This window comes from Eumetopias jubatus, unplaced genomic scaffold (genome assembly GCF_037043125.1).
Source record: "Eumetopias jubatus isolate StellerSeaLion01/CBP00866 unplaced genomic scaffold, mEumJub1_p1.0 scaffold_3, whole genome shotgun sequence".
In the NCBI taxonomy this organism is placed as follows: domain Eukaryota; kingdom Metazoa; phylum Chordata; class Mammalia; order Carnivora; family Otariidae; genus Eumetopias; species Eumetopias jubatus.
Window position 1 is genome coordinate 70,227,542 of NW_028274809.1, and position 19,489 is coordinate 70,247,030.

At 36.1% G+C, this 19,489-nt stretch overlaps 1 protein-coding gene across 5 annotated transcripts in view; it reads right to left on the reverse strand.

Annotated features, from left to right (window-relative positions):
* TANK (TRAF family member associated NFKB activator) overlaps positions 1-19,489 on the reverse strand; it is a 94,200-nt gene that overhangs the window by 71,444 nt on the left and 3,267 nt on the right. For 2 of the 5 annotated variants that reach the window (XM_028113128.2, XM_088021653.1), the window contains exon 1: positions 6,371-6,513. The exons of 2 other annotated variants lie outside the window; for them this stretch is intronic. The gene's annotated coding sequence lies outside the window, so the exon portion shown is untranslated. Of the gene's footprint in view, positions 1-6,370; positions 6,514-19,489 lie in introns of those variants that run through there. One more of the 5 variants, XM_028113132.2, reaches the window with a different exon arrangement.

The following is a 19,489-nucleotide window of genomic DNA, read 5'->3' on the forward strand; positions in this document are numbered from 1 at the left end:
ATACACCCATAGCACACTGCACTACAACTGTGACGGTGTTGCAGTCAGGCAGCTGAAAGAATAGAAACTTAAATACCATTGATCCAGGAGTGTCAGAATTTAGATTTTATATTTTTTCCATAAGCTGGTAGTATGCTAAATGTATCAGGATAAACAAGGTAAGATGAATCCCCCAAAGACCAACCCAAAACCTCCCCAGACCAGGCTCCCCATTTTATTGAATGTTCGGACTTGGTGAAACTTTTTGTGTTATCTTCTAAGTGTTCAAAGATTTCACAAAGACCACACCCATGTGTCTCAGCTTTGCCTTACTTCCTTTTTTTTTGGGTCCAGTAGTACTTCTTTCTCTCAAACTGTTTATCAAATTCTAAGAGTTGAAGTGCACAACCAAACAGTGTAACACCAAAAGAGAAATTGGGCATAGCACGATGTTCAACCCCAAGGTATAGAGAAACATGGCATTGTTCAGTTAGCTTCCTCAGCTTCCTAAGGAGTATCCTCTCCTGAGTAAGGATCATGTTAAAATCTGGAGATGGGGGGTAGAATGGGGCTTATGCAGTTTAAAATGGCTATTTAATATTAAAAATCTGTTTTCATAAATCATATAAAGTAGTGCTCTGCAGAATATTCTTAGATGGGGGAACTACAAGAGCAAGTTTATATTCAGTATGAGGAGGTGTAAGAGAAGACTGTGGGAAGGAGGAGCAAATATTAAATCTCCTTGGATGTGTGAGATTTTAACATTTATGAAAAAGGAGAGAAGGATTTTAAAAAGCCAAGAATCATCAATATCAAAGGAAAGGCATTTCTAATTTAGTGATAGGAAATACATGAAATTCTAGTATAGGAAATGCTACATAACAAGTGGCTATGAATAATACAAGCATTTAAATATCCCATAAGAGCAGGTGATTTTATTCAAGTAATTTGAAATAACATTATTTTGAAGAGACCTAAGTCCCTGATTTCTGTCCTTTTAGCAAGTCACTCTCCCTAGCAAAATTACCTGGTTGTGTGCTCCAGAGAACAATTCTCTATACCTCACTCTATGCAAATATTTCAAAGATTCTTAAAACTTCAACTTCTTGAGTAACCATCAAAATAGAACTCATGTTATTTTTCTTTATCCGCTCAATTCCCAATAATTCCTTACTGAAATGACTTGAAAGACAAACCTTGTTTTCACAACCTATTTTTCATAGACACTTTTTTTTTCAAAGCAAAAGTATTGGTAGTAAGTGAAAGCTAATGCAGATCATTAGTGCTCAGTTTACTCTCATAATTTAGTATTGATAATTACTATCATAGAGAGTATATCTCTGGATAAAAGGAAAAAAACTCAGGTTACTATACAGGACATTTCCCTTTGAGATAAGTATTATTTCTCAGACTCTTTTTCTTTAAAACAAAAAACAAACAAAGTCCCTTAAGGTCCCTTAAGAATTCTTGTTTGCACAACAATTGTAAATACATTCAACACCACAAAACTGTACATTTAAAAATGGTTACGATGGTAAATTTCACGTTTTATGTATTTCACCATAATTTTATTTTATTTTTAAATTTTATTTATTTATTTGAGAGAGAGAGAATGAGAGATAGAGAGCACGAGAGGGAAGAGGGTCAGAGGGAGAAGCAGACTCCCTGCTGAGCAGGGACCCCCCCCAATGTGGGACTCGATCCCGGGACTCCAGGATCATGACCTGAGCCGAAGGCAGTCGCTTAACCAACTGAGCTACCCAGGCACCCTTCACCATAATTTTAAAAAGTTTTTATAGACTAAGGATTGAAAAACTATGACATATGTATTACATGGGTCCCAAAGGTTTGTTTTCAGTTGCAAAGGACCTGGTACTGCTGCCTCTTTTGGTCCTCCTCAACTTTTCTGAACAATGTCAAATACCGCATCTAGTTCAAAAGACTTTGTACACTAATTAGCCATCTACCCACAAGGTAGTTCATTTAATATTCTCTGCTATTCTTTTTTGAAGATGACTCAGAATCTTGGTCCCAAACTATAAAGAGATTTTTGTTACCTATTCTAGATAATAGCCTCCTCTTTCCCTCTACCCATGAATGAAAACTACAGCAGCAAGGAGATGGGGGGAAGGGGAATGGCGGCCACAACATAAATCCTACAGGAACTAGAAATCAAAATTTGGCCTGACAAAACGAAACTCAAACTGGTGAAATTAAACTAATATACATGCTTATAAGGTGTCAGAAAACACACAAAATACCAAACAGTAGTACAGCTAATCAGTTAATGCATCATGTCAGAATAGTTAGAATAGTGAAGTTTTACATCACAGGGTACTTATTTTTATTTACCGTTTACTTTTGGATAATGAGCATGGCTTTAAAAAACATGCAAAGTCTTTCGTTGTTACACGGCACACTCCTAAATCATGTCAATAATTATTTTATCTAGACTGATACACGATCGATTAAAACACTCAAATATGCAAGCATTCACATAATGCCTGCATCTCTCTGTAAATAACACCTGTGAGTGTCTTGAAGTAGTCCACAGTTCACAGATGTATACTGATAAATTACATTACCTGCTTAAGGTCATATTCTTGAGTGATCAAAAAGCGTCTGAAATAATCATTTATAAAAGGTAATAATTCTATCAAAGAGTACACAATACACATGTCACACACATATCTGGACCATGCTAATGTTAATAATTTTCACTTCATATTAAGTAAGTACCATCATGCTGAGCTTGTGTATTTTTTTCACCTACTCATTTTGAAACTCTCCTAAGGGATTTGGCTACGGTAGACTGTTAGCTTGGTTAGTACCTCTAAAGAAAGAAATTTCCCAACAAAATTGGGAAGTTAATGACAACAAAGTGAAACTGATGCTTTCCCAGTTCAGTGTCATTCCTGGTTTCCTTCAGGGCAGAGAAGAACTTGCCTGTGAGATGTAACACCCTTTACTTTATAGTATAACTGGAGTAGAGGAAAGAAAGAACAGCAATATATTTTATTATTAGCCTCAGCCTACCTATCTAGCATTTCCTCTATGAAAAAAAAGAGGTGGGGGAGGGGAGAAAAATGACCAGGATCAACACAGAAGTTGTTTTCAATATATTGGTATCTTAAACTCTTCCCTTTATTTGGATTTACTCTGCGGAGTTTTTGTTTGCTTTTTTTAAGTTCTGAGGCTTTTTGCTGAATATTGTTGCTATTTTAAGAACAATGTACTTTCAGGTCAACATGGTTTCACGAGTGAATTCTTTCAAACCTTCTAAGAACAGAGAGCTCTTATGCTGTTTAAACTAACTTCAGTTCAGAGAAAGCAGGAATTCTTCTCAGTTTTTTTTAGGAAACTGTCATAACCCTAATATCAAACTCTGGCAAAGAACACAGAAAATGATGACTACAGATGATACCCAATTACCGATTTTAAGTAAAAATGTTACCAAAAAGAAACCTATATGCTTAAATATTACACCATGACCAAACATAAGGTGGGTTCACCAACTGGAATTCAACTAAAATAACCCATCATCCTAAGAGGTCAAAGAAAAGCACATAATAGGTCATGACAGATGCCAAAAGCCATTTGACAAAATTCAACTTCTACTTCTAATAAAAATGTTTAGTGAAGTTGTAATGAAAAAACATCATCTTAACAACCAGAAATATACAGACAAAATGAACACTCAACATCCATTATTCAAAATTGCACTCAATGTGCTAGTTAATGTAAACACACACACAAACACACACACAACTTTGGCCTAAAATCCATTCTCTGTGGGGCGTGTGGGTGGCTCAGTAGGTTAAGCATCTGACTCCTAATTTCAGCTCAGGTCATGATCTCAGAGTCGTGAGAGCCAGCCCCATTTCAGGCTCTGAGCTGAGCATGAAGCCTGCTTGAGATTCTTTCCCCCCCTCCCCGTTCTCTCTCTAAAATAAAATAAAAAACAAAATAAAATCCATTCTCTGCAAAAATCCTAGTAAGCTAGAAATATTAAAGACACTTCCTTGATAAACAAAATTTATTGGAAATTAATAGTAAACCCCTTATTTAATGACACAGTATAAACATCCACAAACTAAGAAATAACATATGGATGGCCAGAATCACTGTTACTACATATCACTGCACTGGAGAGGCCAGCAATTCACTAAATCAAAAAAAGAAAAGAAGTATAAAGATAAGATTATATTTAGATGATTTTTCCTAGAAAATTCAAGGGAAACAATTTATTAAAACAAATAAGTTTAGAAAGTTGGCCAGATATAGAATCACTCATCTAGGTACCAGCCACAAAATATTAGTGAATATAATAGCTAAAACTTCCAAAAGGATTATTTTAATAGTTTTTTTTTTTTTTTAAGATCTCATTTATTTAACAGAGAGATACACAGCGAGAGAGGGAACACAAGCAGGAGCAGGAAGCCTGACGCAGGGCTCGATCCCAGGACCCTGGGACCATGACCTGAGCAGAAGGCAGATGCTTAATGACTGAGCCAACCAGGCGCCCCCAAAAGGATTATTTTAGTGAAACATGAACAATTTATACTTTACCTCAAAAAGAATGTAATATTCAAGAAAATTTTGAAAAAGATAAACGAAGCACTTGCTTTATGAACTACTAAAACATGCTATAATCAGCAGATTGGTATTTGTATAGGAATAGACAAATAGAATAAAGCAACAGAATAATGATAAAAGATCCATGTATACATGGAAATTATAATACAGTAGTATTCTAGTCAGGAAGAAATGATTTCAACAAATGATTTCAGGAAAAATGGCTAAATCCCTACTTTATATAATATACAAAAATAATTTTCAGATATTTTAATGAATAAAGCATAAAAAACTATAAAAGAATAGACAATACAGGAAAATAATTTTTTGAGTGGAAACTGCCTTAAGTAATAAAAAGCCTGGGTATTTCAAACCAAAAGACTGACAGTTCTTGAAAATATCTGCCATATATTTCACAAAGAATTAATATATCTGCACCCTAATAGAATATAGATAAATAATTCTGAAGAATAATGGGCAAAATATATGGGCAGATCACGTTAAGAGATGGTTAACTACATTATGGTACATCCCGACAAAGAATACCATGCTGACGTTAGGATAAAGTAGAGCTATGGCAAGATTTCCACCATATATTTTTTTTTATCCGAAAACGCAGGTAACAGAATGGGATGCATATATACTCTCACTTTCACAAGGAAACGAAATAACATGTTTATACACATGTAAGAGTGATGTGGAAGGCCTTGTGAAGTATTACGACTGGGGAGAGAACTGAGAAAAGTTTCATTTTCTCTATAAATTGCTGGCTTTATACATGGTCGTATCATTTTAGGGTTTCCCTCTCCTCCCAAACGACGAAAAAATAATTTTTCAACAGAATACAGTGCTTACTTCTCTGCTACCCCTCGTTTGAAATGTGTATTCCACTATGGTAAGGAGGCAGATCACTTTATTTTCCTTCATTTTCAGGTCACTTCACTTCCGTTACTACCATTTATTTCTCCCTTTGGACAACTTGTCAAAAGCATCAGAGAAATAAAGGACACTTGACATAGCAAGGCTGTTCAATTTTTGATTGCTACAGTATAACAAGGGAGATACAACTACTCTTTGGTTTGAATATCTTCCCCCTACTTTCTTCACTTCTTGACAAGCAGAGCTTTTTACACCTGTAACTCGTTGCTACTCCGTTTACACCGAAGTTGAGACCCTACCTAACGCCTGGGTTTCTCCGGGGGTTTGCTTTTGCTTTTTCCGCCTCCCCCACCCATTCTCTCCGTGACCCTCGGGGAAGTTACCCCACTTCTCATTGACACGGCTATGATGACACCCCACAGGAAAGCAGTACAATTGTGCAACAACCTTGGGAAGAACAACAGAAAGACCTACTTAAAAGTTTTTGAAAGAATAACCACGATAGTACTGCTTGCGGAAGACAACCCTTTTCCCGAAGGGCGTCTGGGACTCGGGACGGGGCCCACGTCTCACCCTGACATCGCAAGCCCTGCCTCCCCTCTTTCCCCGCAAAGAAGTCAAGTCACCGCGAACGGTGGACGCGCAGTTGGGCTGGATCCCTCCCCAGAGAGCGTCGCGGCGGGCAGAGCGTTGCTCCGCTGACGTCGTGGGCTCGGAAAGCCCCTCCCGGATCCGCTCGGGGACGCACACCCGGGTGGTTTTTCTCGCACTACGTCCCTCTCCACTTTGAGAAGCAGTCGTCTCCGCAGCTCCTCGGCTTCTTTCCCTGCGGCACCCGTACTGCCAGCGCACCGCCCTCGCTCACACACACAAGTTCCCCGCCGTTGTGCTCGACGGGTTCCGACAGACCAACTCGTTCGCGAAGTTTCTTACTCACAGTTCAGGGATTCCGCGCCTGTCTCTCACGACCCGGATCCGCGGCGCCAGGCCGAGTGAGTCGACCGGAAGTTGTTTTCCGTTCCAGTTCAGAGGGCAGCGCCTGCGCGCGGAGCTTTTAACCCTTCACCCTCCACCCGGCCAGGGCAGGCCGGACCCCAACGGTCCCACCCATCCTCGCCCCGCCTATTCAAGGCCCGCCCATCCAAGCCCCGCCCCGCCGCGCCTCGTAGGGTAAAGTACAGGCGCCGAAAGTCAACAATGTCCAGGTTAAAGGTCACCTGAGGGCCTTGGCGAGATTTTTACTGAACAGAAACTATACTGAACAGAAACTAGCCAGGTTTAACATCACCCTGTATGTGAGTTAGCGTACACAAGAATCATCTGAGATGCTTGTTAAAGATGTAGATTTACCAGTTCACCCCTAGAGATCTTAGAGTTCAGAGCAATTGGGGTGAAGCCTGGAACCTGCATTTTTGTCTCATCCTCATGTGAATGTGATTAAGGTGATTAAAGTCCACACTGAGAAACAAAAACACTACACACACACTCTCTCTCTCACACTCACACACAAGCACACCCATTTGGTTTTTCCCTAGTTGTAATAACCTTTCCCTAAATGTACTTGCTAAAGTTGAATGGTTGCTAGATACAAGTAGACCTTCACAAAAAATTCTCATGGATTAAGACTTCTCCATTATTCCATTTCCTAGCCATGCTTGAATATTCAAGACAGAAAGTTTAGACAGATACCTCTAGAAGTGTTTGAACTCTCAGTTTTAGCTCTGATACCTCCTGGCTCAGGCAAGTTGCTTAACCTAACAAACCTTACTTTTTATCTGACAAATGGAGACAGTGATAACCTACTTCACTGGATGGATGGTTGTGAGGATCAATCCAATGATGTAAGCAAAAGCACCTGGTAAATTTTAGAATGCTCTTCCAACGAAAGATATTGTCCAGAGTCACTCGTATCAGGCTGGCTCCTTGCCACCACGAAGGTTTTCCCTCCGATTCCTTGCACGAAAATAGCAGTCAAATCCATGGCACAGGTTCAAGCTTCCTGAGAGGACTGAGGGTAGGACTTACCCACATTGAGTGCGTCTGGCTGAATGCATGTAGCACTCTCAGAAGCTTCCATAGTAATAGGAAACTTCCCATTTTATTTATTTAACTTAAGAATATTTTTTAAAATCTCACCACTTTTGCACATATCTGACATGGGTTGATAATGTTTGAAAAAGACCTCCTCACCAAGCACAAGCATACTAAGGACATCGAAGTAATAGTTTGATAGCCTGGATTAAAAGGACCACAAATACTATATGTTGTTATCAGGCACAGCCTGCTCTAGAACATAGTTTATATCCATAGACTTGACAAAATTTCTGAAGTTGAGAACTTTCTTGTCCTGGTGATCTTGGCCAATCCATGCCTGATTAAATCTTCAGCCAGTGATTCTTTATTCATCCTGAAAGATTCAAGCCTAGGTCTGGAATTCTTGAGCTCCCTTTTTTCTGGTCATATGGTCCCATATATCTTAGAAGCTGCTATCTTCTTAGGGGAGCCCAGCATCTTGCTCTTCCTGGGATTGTATTTTTTCTCTGTTAGAGCAGGAGGCTCAGGTTCTGGTTGCCACACTTCCTCCTTACACTTCTGAGCCATGGATGTTTGTACTTCTTTCCTTAGGCCTGTAAATCCAAGATTTAAAAACCTACCAAGTTACGGTGCACTTTTTAATATTGGTTTACTTTTAAAAGTCAAAGCCAAAACATACTGCAAAAAAATGTTTAAACAAACAGAAACTTCTCATATATAACATTGTGATCAGTTGAACAGTTTCTTATAATAAGTAATTGAGTTGAATATGACAGTAAAGCACTGTTTTTTTTTAAAGAGACATTCTCTTTTTTTAAAAATTTTTTTAAAGATTTTATTTATTTGCGAGAGACAGAATGAGACAGAGAGCATGAGAGGGAGGAGGGTCAGAGGGAGAAGGGGACTCCCTGCTGAGCAGGGAGCCCGATGTGGGACTCGATCCCGGGACTCCAGGATCATGACCTGAGCCGAAGGCAGTTGCTTAACCAACTGAGCCACCCAAGTGCCGTAAAGCACTGTTTTTTTAAAGAATTTTTTTTTATAGCAGTTTTAGGTTTATAGCAAAATTGAATGGGAGGTACAGAGATTTCCCATATACTCGCTATCCCAACATGCAGAAATCTCTTCCATTATTAACATCTCCCACCAGAGTGGTATATTTGTCACAACTGATGAATCTACATCAACATAACATCGTCTTCCAAAGTCCATAGTTTCCTTTAGGGTTCATCCTGGACAGATATATAATAACATGTATCCATCATTGTAGTATCATACTATACTAGAGTAGTTTCACTGCCGCAAAAATCCTCTGTGCTCCACTTATTCATCCCTCCCACCCCCAATCTCTGTCAACCATTCATCTTTTTACTGTCTCCATAGTTTTGCCTTTTCCAGAAAGTCCTATGGTTGGTATCAAAAAGTATGTAGCTTTTTCAGATTAACTACTTTCACTTAGTAATGTACATTTCAGTTTCCTCCATGTCTTTTCATGACTTGGTAGCTTGTTTCTTTTTTAGCACTGAATAACAGTCTATTGTCTGGATGTACCACAGTTTATTTATCCATTAACCTACTAAGGGATGTCTTGGTTGCTTCCAGGTTTTGGCGATTATAAATTGAGCTGCTATAACATTAGTGTGCAGGTTTTTGTGTGGACATAAGTTTTCAACTCCTTTGGGTAAATACCAAGGGGTAGGATTGTTGGAGCATATATATATTTAGTATGTTTAGCTTGGAAAGAAGCTGTCAAACTGTCTTCCAAAGTGACTGGACCATTTTGTATGCCCACTAGCAATGAATGAGAGCTTCCTGTTGCTCCACATCCCTGCCAGCATTTGGTGTTGTCAGTGTTCTAGATCTTGGCCATTATAACAGGCATGTAGTATATCTCATTGTTTTAATTTTCACTTCCCTGATGACATATGATGTGGAGCATCTTCTCATATGGTTATTTGCCATCTATCTGTACATCTTCTCTGGTGAGATATCTGTTAAGATCTTTGGCCCATTTAAATTTGTGTTCTTTGATTTCTTCTTGTTGAATTTTAAGAGTTCTTTGTGTATTTTGGCTAACAGTCCTTTATCAGATGTATCTTTTGCAAATATTTTTCTTCCAGTATGTGGCTGGTCTTTTCATTCTCTTGACAGGGTCTTTTGCAGAGCAGAAATTTTTTTATTTTAATGAAGTCTAACTCACCCAACTTTTGAGCAAATTGAAAGAGCTGCTTTGATGATTTCTAATTGAAATAGTGTTTAATAATACACCCAGAATCTAAAACTAAATGCATAAGCATTTTGAATGTGGAGGTGTTAAGAGCTTTGAATAAGGTATAAAAAAATTAAACATACACATTACTTAAATATATATTTTTCTCTCCTTTCAATTCCATGATGTTGTAATCATAAAGAGAAATGGCTGCATATTTCTCCAGTGTGTGAAACATGCATGAATGCTGGGGTAAATAGATGAATTTTAGGCTAAGATAAGGTCAAACATTTTCCTTTTTCTATAATGATGATGAATTTTTTAGAACTGACATACAGTATATTTTATTAAGGTTAGGAACTGAGTTGAGACATTTATTTGAGGATTAGTCCTTTAAAAGAATGACATAGTTCACTTCAATTTTCCTTTACTCATATTAATATACATTAGGTTAGCAAGCAGTACTATGGGGTAGAATGGGATGAAAATGAGAACTGCGGGCTCATTAAAAATATTTTAGGTTCTATTTTCAAAACTGCTTAATATTTTATTGAGCATTCTGAATATAAATCTAGGGACAAGGAATGCTGCCAGTATAAACACTTACTACAACTTGGAATGTCAGGTATGCATCAATGATCTCCATCAAATCTTTGATGTGAAGTATCACTATTAATAGAATCTGGTTGACTTCCGATTTAGGATGACATCTGGACTAGCTGTTTGTGTTTCAGACTCTAAATTCAGACGTAATAAAAAAATCAGAAAAATGTGAGAACTCATAATAACACTGAAAGGAAGAATTGATGACCAGATCCAGCACGTATGGCTGAGCAGGCTCTGCCCTACACAGAGCACCTAGCTGACAGGGGTGGTCACTTGCCAAGATTTGCCCTCTTGGGCTTGAGTCTTCCCCGAAGGAATGACTTTTTCTAAGTCAGAAAAAAAGCATCAAAAGAGTAGCTGTAACCCTGCCAACAAGCATCCTAGTGACAAAATTTGACAGGATTTCCAATCATTTCCAAGAACTGTGGGGCTGAAATGGACATAACCTTTGTTGCTTGAGAATGAGGAAATCTGCTGGCCTGAAGAACAGTAATAAAATGATCTGCCTCATGGCACCTGCTAGTGAATTGGGCAGTAACCCCACTACTATGTGTGACCTGTACATAGTATTTGACACCTCCTTGCCCCAATGTTCCCCATTAGTACTTCTCTCTATTATTTTTTGAGCTGTGGTTTGGAGTATACCAATACGATCCCAATGGAAGTGTATAAATGTGATGCTCTATATTTAAGGATATGTGAAGCCAATAATTAAAGGGGATGAGCAGACAGAGCTATGGGTTTGACTATTTCTGAGACTTTGATTTTTCATATATGGTTCCCATCAAGGAAAAGACCAATGATTATTTCTGATTAACCAGGAATTCTCTTCTTCATCCTAAAATAACTAGGCAATAAAGGTAAGGGATCTCACCTCAGGTCAATACCTATAGTGACAAAATTAATAAATGTCAGGGCGCCTGGGTGGCTCAGTTGGTTAAGCGACTGCCTTCGGCTCAGGTCATGATCCTGGAGTCCCGAGATCGAGTCCTGTATCAGGCTTCCTGCTCAGCAGGGAGTCTGCTTCTCCCTCTGATCCTCTTCCCTCTCGTGCTTTCTATCTCTCATTCTCTCTCTCTCTCAAATAAATAAATAAAATCTTTAAAAAAATTAATAAATGTCAGCTTCAGGCCAAAAATGTCCCTGTGATCTGTTAATGTCTACTTGCCCCTCAGCTCCATATCTGTGCTGAGGAACTAATAGAAATCAGGCAGATAATGAGAAGAACCAAGGAAAATCCATACATCTGGTTAGTAAGGGCTACAGAATGATTGGAATGAGAAAATACAAGACAAAGCATCCCTTTGAAAAGATTATACTGCATAAAGGAAGAAAACAGAGTTCTCAAAATGCAGAGACAATGGAACTTTGGAAAATGGTTTACCAGAAGCATAAGTAGATGGGAAAAATCTGCTTTGCATTTTCTGTGAAAAAAGAGATGTCATATTAGACAAGATATTAGACTAAGAAAAGGAAGGACCTAGTTAAGAGGCAGGGAGAAATAAAAATAAAGTTGGATAAGTTAAGGCTGTAAGGACATAAAACACGCAATGGCAAAATTAAAATATGATTTGAACATAATCAAGGATGGAATCAATACTGCAGAATATTAAATCAGTGATTAGAGTAAAAGCCTGAAAAACTCTCTCAAATGTCAATGGAAAGGACAAATAGACGAAGACCATGAAATGGGTAGTGGAAAGAAACTGCTCTAACTTCTTCCTGAAGAAGAGATCAGAGTAAATAGAACAGAAATAGCAACCAAAGATATATCAGAAGATATATCCAAAGCAATTGGAGATGAAAAGGACTCAATAAGTTTTGAAACGTATTAGTGAAAAGAGACCAAAAACTTTGACATATCTTGATAAAAATTTTGATATGAAATGATTTATCAATTTATTTATTTATTCAGCAAATATTTTTTGAGTGCTTGCTATGTGCTAAAAGTTAGAGATGCAAAGATGACCAAGACACAGTCCTACTTTAAAAGAACTTAGTGTCTGTTGTGGGTAACATACATAGGAGAAACAGACAATTACTGCACAATGTAGTATTATAATATTACAATAGTGGTCAGTATAGGGTACTTGGAAAACACACTGGAGTCCAGGCTTGAGAGGATAAGGGAAGTTTTCTTAAATCTAAAGTATGGAAAGAATTCAATAAGAATTATTGGAAGGAAGAAAAGAATTAATTACTTGCAAAGAAAGAAAAATAGACTTCAACATTAAACTTCAGAAGCTGATTAGAATAACATCTACAGATGCATGGGAGAGTTTTAACTTACAAAGTCTATAACCACCCAAGTTATCATTCACATAGGAAATGAAAACAAAGATATTCTTTGATACCTCAAGGTTCAGAAATATACTACCCATTTCCTGAAATAGTTGAAGATACACTTCAGTTAGTCAAGAAGGGAATCAATTTTTTTTAAAAAAGGAAAAGAAAAATTCTGAGATAAAACAAATATTTGTAAATATATGGAAATAACTATTGGATTAAGTGAAAATTTGTAGCAAATATAATGAGGCTATTAAAAATAATTTTGAAGATATAAGGTACACGTATAAATAAATAATTTAATAATAATGTATTCTAAAATTCCTGTTTATAGCAATAAAAACTCAAGTGGGTGGAAGAGAGGTGGCAGGAAGTGAAAAGTTCTAATTTACTATTTTTCTTATCTTCTACTTGTAGAAATAAGGAGATGATAGACAGGATGTCATTCTAACTATGATAATTAGACATATATTATTTTAGGGTTTTTTTTAATGTGAAGGTAAGTAACTGCAAGTAGAATTCAAAATTGTATGTTTATTTTCACATTAATAGAGGAAGAAAGAAAAGAAAACATTGCCCCATATAACAAAAATATAAAACTCTTACTTCCTGACATTTAATCAGTCACTCAATAAGGTAATTCACATGAGTACTCCTCTGCAACATGTCTTGCATGCATATACTTTCTGTCCTCGTTGTTACACACTGTCTTCATTGCCATTCTCTGTCCCTATTGCCACCCCTTGTTCAAGCCACCATCAATTCTTATGTACCATACTAGCCTCCTAATGGTTCTCCTCATTTTCTCTCTTGTCAAATTCCAAATGTTATACTCAGTGAACTCCAGTAAGATAAACTCAAAGAGATCTATACCAAAGCACATTATAACCAAATTGTTGAGAGCCACAGATGAAAGAATCTTGAAAGTAGTAAGAGCAAGGTGACTCATTATGTACAAGGGATCCTCAGTGAGATTAACAGCCACTTTCACTTTGAAATCATTGAGTCTAGGAGGCAGTGGGATGACATATTTAAAATGCTAAAAAAATAGATGTCAACCAAGAATTCTCTATCTGGCAAAATTATTCTTCAAAAATGAAGGAAAAATTAAGATGCTCTGAGATAATCAAAACCTGAAGGAGTTCAGTGTTAGTAGACTTATTTACCCTATGAGAAATGATAAAGGGAGTCCTTTAGGCTTAGATAAAAGTCTACTAGACAATAATTGAAAGGATTACAAAGAAAAAAATTTGGCAAAGACAATTACATTGATGAACATGAAAGCAAGCATAATTGTATTTTTGGTTTATAGGAACTAAGCTATATAGGAATAAAGCTTTTGCATATTATTGAAGCTAAGTTGGTATTAATTCAAATTGGATAGTTATAAATTTAAATTGCTAATTGTAATTACCACAGTAAGCACTAAAACAATATCTAAAATATATATATATATAAAATAAAAGGAGAAGGGAATAAAATAGTACAAAGCGAAGGATCAATTAAACACAGAAGAAGGCACTAATGTGAGAAGTGAGGAACAGAAAAATGGTATAAAGCATACAGAAATTAAATAGCAAAATGGCAGATGTAAGTCCTTCCTTATCAGTAATTTCTTTAAATATAAATGAATTAACCTCACTAATCAAAAGGCAAAACTTAGCAGAATGGATAATATAACATGATCAAACTATATGCTTACTACAAGAGACTTACTTTAGATCCAAAGACACAACTAATTTGAAAGTAAAATGTTGGAAAAAAGATTTTCCATGCAGACAGTAACCAAAAGAAACATGGGGTAGTTATATTAACACAAAATACCTTTCAAGTCAAAAACTGTTACAAGGGACAAAAAAGGACATTATATATTGAAAAGGGTCACTAATCAAAAAGATATAACAATTATACACATTTACACATCAAACAATAGATCCTCTAAATATATGAAGCAAATATTGATAGAATTGAAGGGAGAAATAGACAGTACTACAATAACAGTTGGAGAATTTACTACACCACTTTTAATATGGGTAGAAAAATAGAAGATCAAGAAAGAGAGAGGACTTCAATAATAGTGTAAATCAACTAGACCTAATATACATATATAGACCATTTCACCCAACAACAGCAGAATACACGTTCTTCTCAAGTAGATATGGAACCTTCTCCAGGATAAACAAATGGTAGGCCACAAAAAAGTCCCAATATATTTAAAAAGAATGAAGTCATACAAAGTGTCTTTTCCAACCAAAATGAATGAAGCTAGACAGCAATAACAGAAAGAAAACTGGAAAATTCAAATATGTGCAAATTAAGCAACACATTCTTAAACTACTGATCAATCTTTTGATTACAGATTAATGAAAACAAAATTGTACCATACCAAGCCTTACAGGATGAGTGAAAACAGTGCTCAGAGAGAAATTAATAGTAGTTAACATCTACATTAGAAAAGAAGAAAGCTCTGAAATCAATAACCTAACTTTACACTTCAAGGAACTAGAAAAAGGAGAGCAAGCTAAACCCAAAGCTAGCAGAAGGAAGGAAATAGTAGAGATTAGAGCAGAGATAAATGAAATAGGAAAAAAAAGCAATAGAATCAATGAAGTCTAAGTTGGTTCTTTGAGAAGATCTGCAAAATTGACAAAACTTTTCTATACTTATAAGAAAAAAAGGAAGAGAATAATAAATAACTAAAACCAGAAATGAAAGTGGGGACATTGCCACCACCAAATAGAAATAACATGGATTATAAGAGACTACTATGAATTATAGGCCAACAAATAAGATAATGTAGTTGAGATGTAGAAATTCCTAGAAAAACACAATGAAAACTCAAACAGAAGAAACAGAAAATCTGAACAGACCTATAACAAATAAAGAGATTGAATCAGTAATCAGAAACCTCCCAACAAAGAAAAGTCCAGAACCAGATGGTTTCACTGGAGAATTCTATCAGACACTTAAAAAAGATTTAGCACAACCCTCCTCAAACTCAAAAAAATAGAGGTGGAGGGAATAGTTCCTAACTCATTTTATGAAGCCAGCATTACTGTGATATCAAAGCCAGACAAAAACACCAGAAAAAAAGAAAATTAAAAACCAATATTCTGGGGTGCCTGGGTGGCTCAGTCATTAAGTGTCTGCCTTTGGCTCAGGTCACGGTCCCAGGGTCCAGGGATTGAGCCCTGCAACGGGCTCCCTGCTTGGTGAGCTTGCTTCTCCCTCTCCCTCTGCCTGTTGCTCTCCCTGCTTGTGCTCTCCCTCTCTGTCAAATAAATAAATAAATAAATAAATCTTAAAAAAAACACAAAAAAACCCCCAATATTCTTTATGAATAAAGATTTAAAATTCCGCAAAATGCTAGCAAACAGAATCCAACAGCATATTAAATAGATTATGCATCATGACCAAGTGTGATTTATCCCTGGACTGCAAGGGTGGTTAAAGAAAAAAAAAAAAATTCAGTGTAATGCACCACATTATGGAATAAAATAAAAACACCTCACATGATGATCTCCATTAGTGCAAAAAAGGCATTTCACAAAATCTAACACCCTTTCATGATTAAAAAAAAAAAAGACTTAGAAACCTGGAATAGAAGGGAACTTCCTCAACGTGAAAAAGAGTATTTATGAAAAACCTCCAGCTAACAACTAACTCAATAGTGAAAGACTGGAACATTTCCCCCTAAGAACAGGAACAGACAAGGATGCATCCTTTCATCACTACTATGCAACACTGTCCTGAAAGTTTTAGCCAGAGTGATTAAACAAGAAAAAGAAATAAAAGGCATATAAATTAGAGAGAAGTAAAAATAAAGGGGCATGAGTGGCGCTGTTGGTGGAGCATCAGACTCCTGGTTTCAGTTCAGGTCGTGATCTCAGGGTCGTGAGATCAAGCCCTGTGTGGGGCTCCACACTCAGCACAGAGTCTGCCTGAATTCTCTCTCCCTCTCCCTCTGCCTCTTTCCCCTGTGCTCACTCTCTCTCAAATAAATAAATAAATAAGTCTTAAGAAAAAGAAAAAGAAAAAAAGAAAAAAAAAACATTTATTTTTTTTCAAGATTTTATTTTTAAGTAATCTGTACACCCAACATGGGTCCCAAACTCACAACCACAAGTTGCATGCTCTACCAATTGAGCCAGTCAGGCATACCAAGAGTAAAAATATTTCTATTTGCAGATGACATTATCTTATATATAGAAAATCCCAAAGAATCTACAAGAAAGATAGTAGAGCTAATAAATGAGTTTAGCAAAATTGCAGGATACAAGGGCAATGCTCAAAAATCAGTTGTGTTTCTATACATCATTAATGAAAAATCCAAAAAAGAAATTAAGAAAATAATTCCATTTATAATAGCATCCCCAAAATAAGATATCTAGGAATAAATATAACCAAAGAGGTAAAACACTTGTACATTGAAAACTACAAAACATTGCTGAAAGAAATGAAGAAATATCTAAATAAATGGAAAGACGTTCTGTGTTCTTGGATTAAAAGAACTAATATTGTTAAGATGACAAGGCTTCTCAAAGTGATCTACAGATTTAATGTAATCTATGTCAAAATTCCAATGGTATTTTTTTTTTTTGTCAGAAATGTAAAGGTTGATCCTTAAATTCAGATGGAATTACAAGGGGCCCTGAGTAGCCAAGAGAATACTGAAAAATAAAAATTGGAGGACTCATACTTTCCAATTTAACAACTTACTACAAAGCTCCTGTAACTAAAACAGTGTGGTATTAGCATATGGGTAGTCATATGATTAATGGAACTATAATTGAGAGTGAAGAATAAACCCATATGTATTTGGTGAATTGATATTTGACATGGGCACCAAGGCTATTCAATGGAGAAAGAATAGTCTCTTTAACAAATGATGTTAGGACAACTCACAGCCATAATCAAAAGAAGGAGGTGGACTCTTTTCCTCACACTATATATAAAAATTAACTCAAAATGGATCAAATATAACAGCGAAAACTATGAAACTTTTAGATCAAAACATAGAGGTAAATCATTATGACCTTAAAGTTGGCAATAGATTCTTAGATATGATACCAAAATCATCAACAAGAAAATAAAAAATAAATTTGACTTCATAAAAATTAACAAAAAATGGGCATTGAAAGATGTTATCAAAGACATGATCAAAAGATAATTTACAGAATGGGAGAGAATATTTGCAAATCATATATTTGATAAGACTCTAAGAATCCAGAATATATAAGGAACTCTTAAAGCTCAACAGCAAAATGACAAACAACCCAATTTAAAAATGGCTAAAGGACTTACAGACAGTTCTCCAAGGAGACTATACACATCTCCAACACGCACATGAAAAGATGCTTGACATCGTTAGTCATTAGGGAAATGTAAATCAAAACCACAACGAGGTACCACTTCACATACACTAAGATAGCAATAATAATAATAACAACAACAACAACAATGGAAAATAACAAGAGTTGGCAAGAATGTGGAGAAATCAGAGCTCTCACACATTTCTGGTGGGCATGTAAAATGGTTTGACAACTTTGGAAAACTATTTGGTTCTTCCTTAAGAAGTCAAACAGAATTACCATATTACCCACTATTCTACCGCTTGGTATATTCCCAAGAAGAATTGAAAACAGGTATTCAAATAAATACATATAAATACATGGTCATAGCAAAACTATTTACAATAGCCATAAAGTGAAAATAGCCCAACTATTCTACTCAACAATAGATGAATGGATAAACAAATTGTGGTATATACATACAATCGAATATTGCTTGGCCATAAAAGGAATAAAGTATGGATATATCCTACAACATGGATGAATCTTGAAAACATTATGTTAAGTAAAAGAAACCAGTCAGAAAAAGTCACATATTCTATGATTTAACTTACATACAATAGCCAGAACAGATACATCCATAAAGACAAAAGACAGATTGGCGGTTGCCAGGGGTTGAGGGGAGCAAGAAAGGCAGAGCACCTGCTTAATGGGCCCAGGGTTTCTTTTTGGGGTAATAAAAGTGTTTTGACACTGGATAGAGGCTGTGGTTGCATGACACTGTGAATGCAATTAAACGCTACTGAATTGTTCATTTTATCATGTTCAATTTTATGTTACATGAATTTTACCTAAATTTTTTAAAAAGGCAAAGAAATAAGAAAATTTGAATAAACTCTGGATTGAGTTAATAAAAACATATCAATACTCGTTCCTTAATTGTAACACATGTACCATTCTAATGTAAGATGTTAGAAATAAGGGAAACTATGTGATGAGGTGAGGCAGGGTGATAATATGGAAACTCTCTGTTGTGTTTGCTCAATTTTTCTCTAAATCTAAAACTGTTGTAAACAAAGGCTATTAACTGAAAAAAACTTGGTTGTTCTAAATAACTCTTGGATCAAAGAGGAAATAAAGCTACAATTAAAACCATAAAATAATGATGATGTGAAAGTAACCTATAAAAAGTTGTAAGATGTAGTTAAAATGGTGCTCAGGAAATTCTTAGCCTTAATACTTGCATTAAAAACAGGAAAGAATAAAAATCAATGAACTAAGCATTTAACTCAAAAATTGAAAAAAGAAAAAGTAAAATACTGTAGTCTAATAAGAGACATTAAGAAAATACTAATGAAGATGGGGCGCCTGGGTGGCTCAGTTGGTTCAGCTTCCAACTCTTAATTTTAGCTCAGGTCATGATCTCAGGCTCAAGCCCCACATCAGGCTCCCTGCTCAGTGGGGAGTCTGCTTGAGATTCTCTCTCTCCCTCTCCCTCTGCCACTCCCCCTTAAATAAATAAATAAATCTCAAAAAAGAGAAAATACTGATAGAGATAAAAGCAAAAACTATTTTAAAAAAGAGCTAATCATAATATGTTAAATCCAAGAGACAAATTCTTTGACATGTC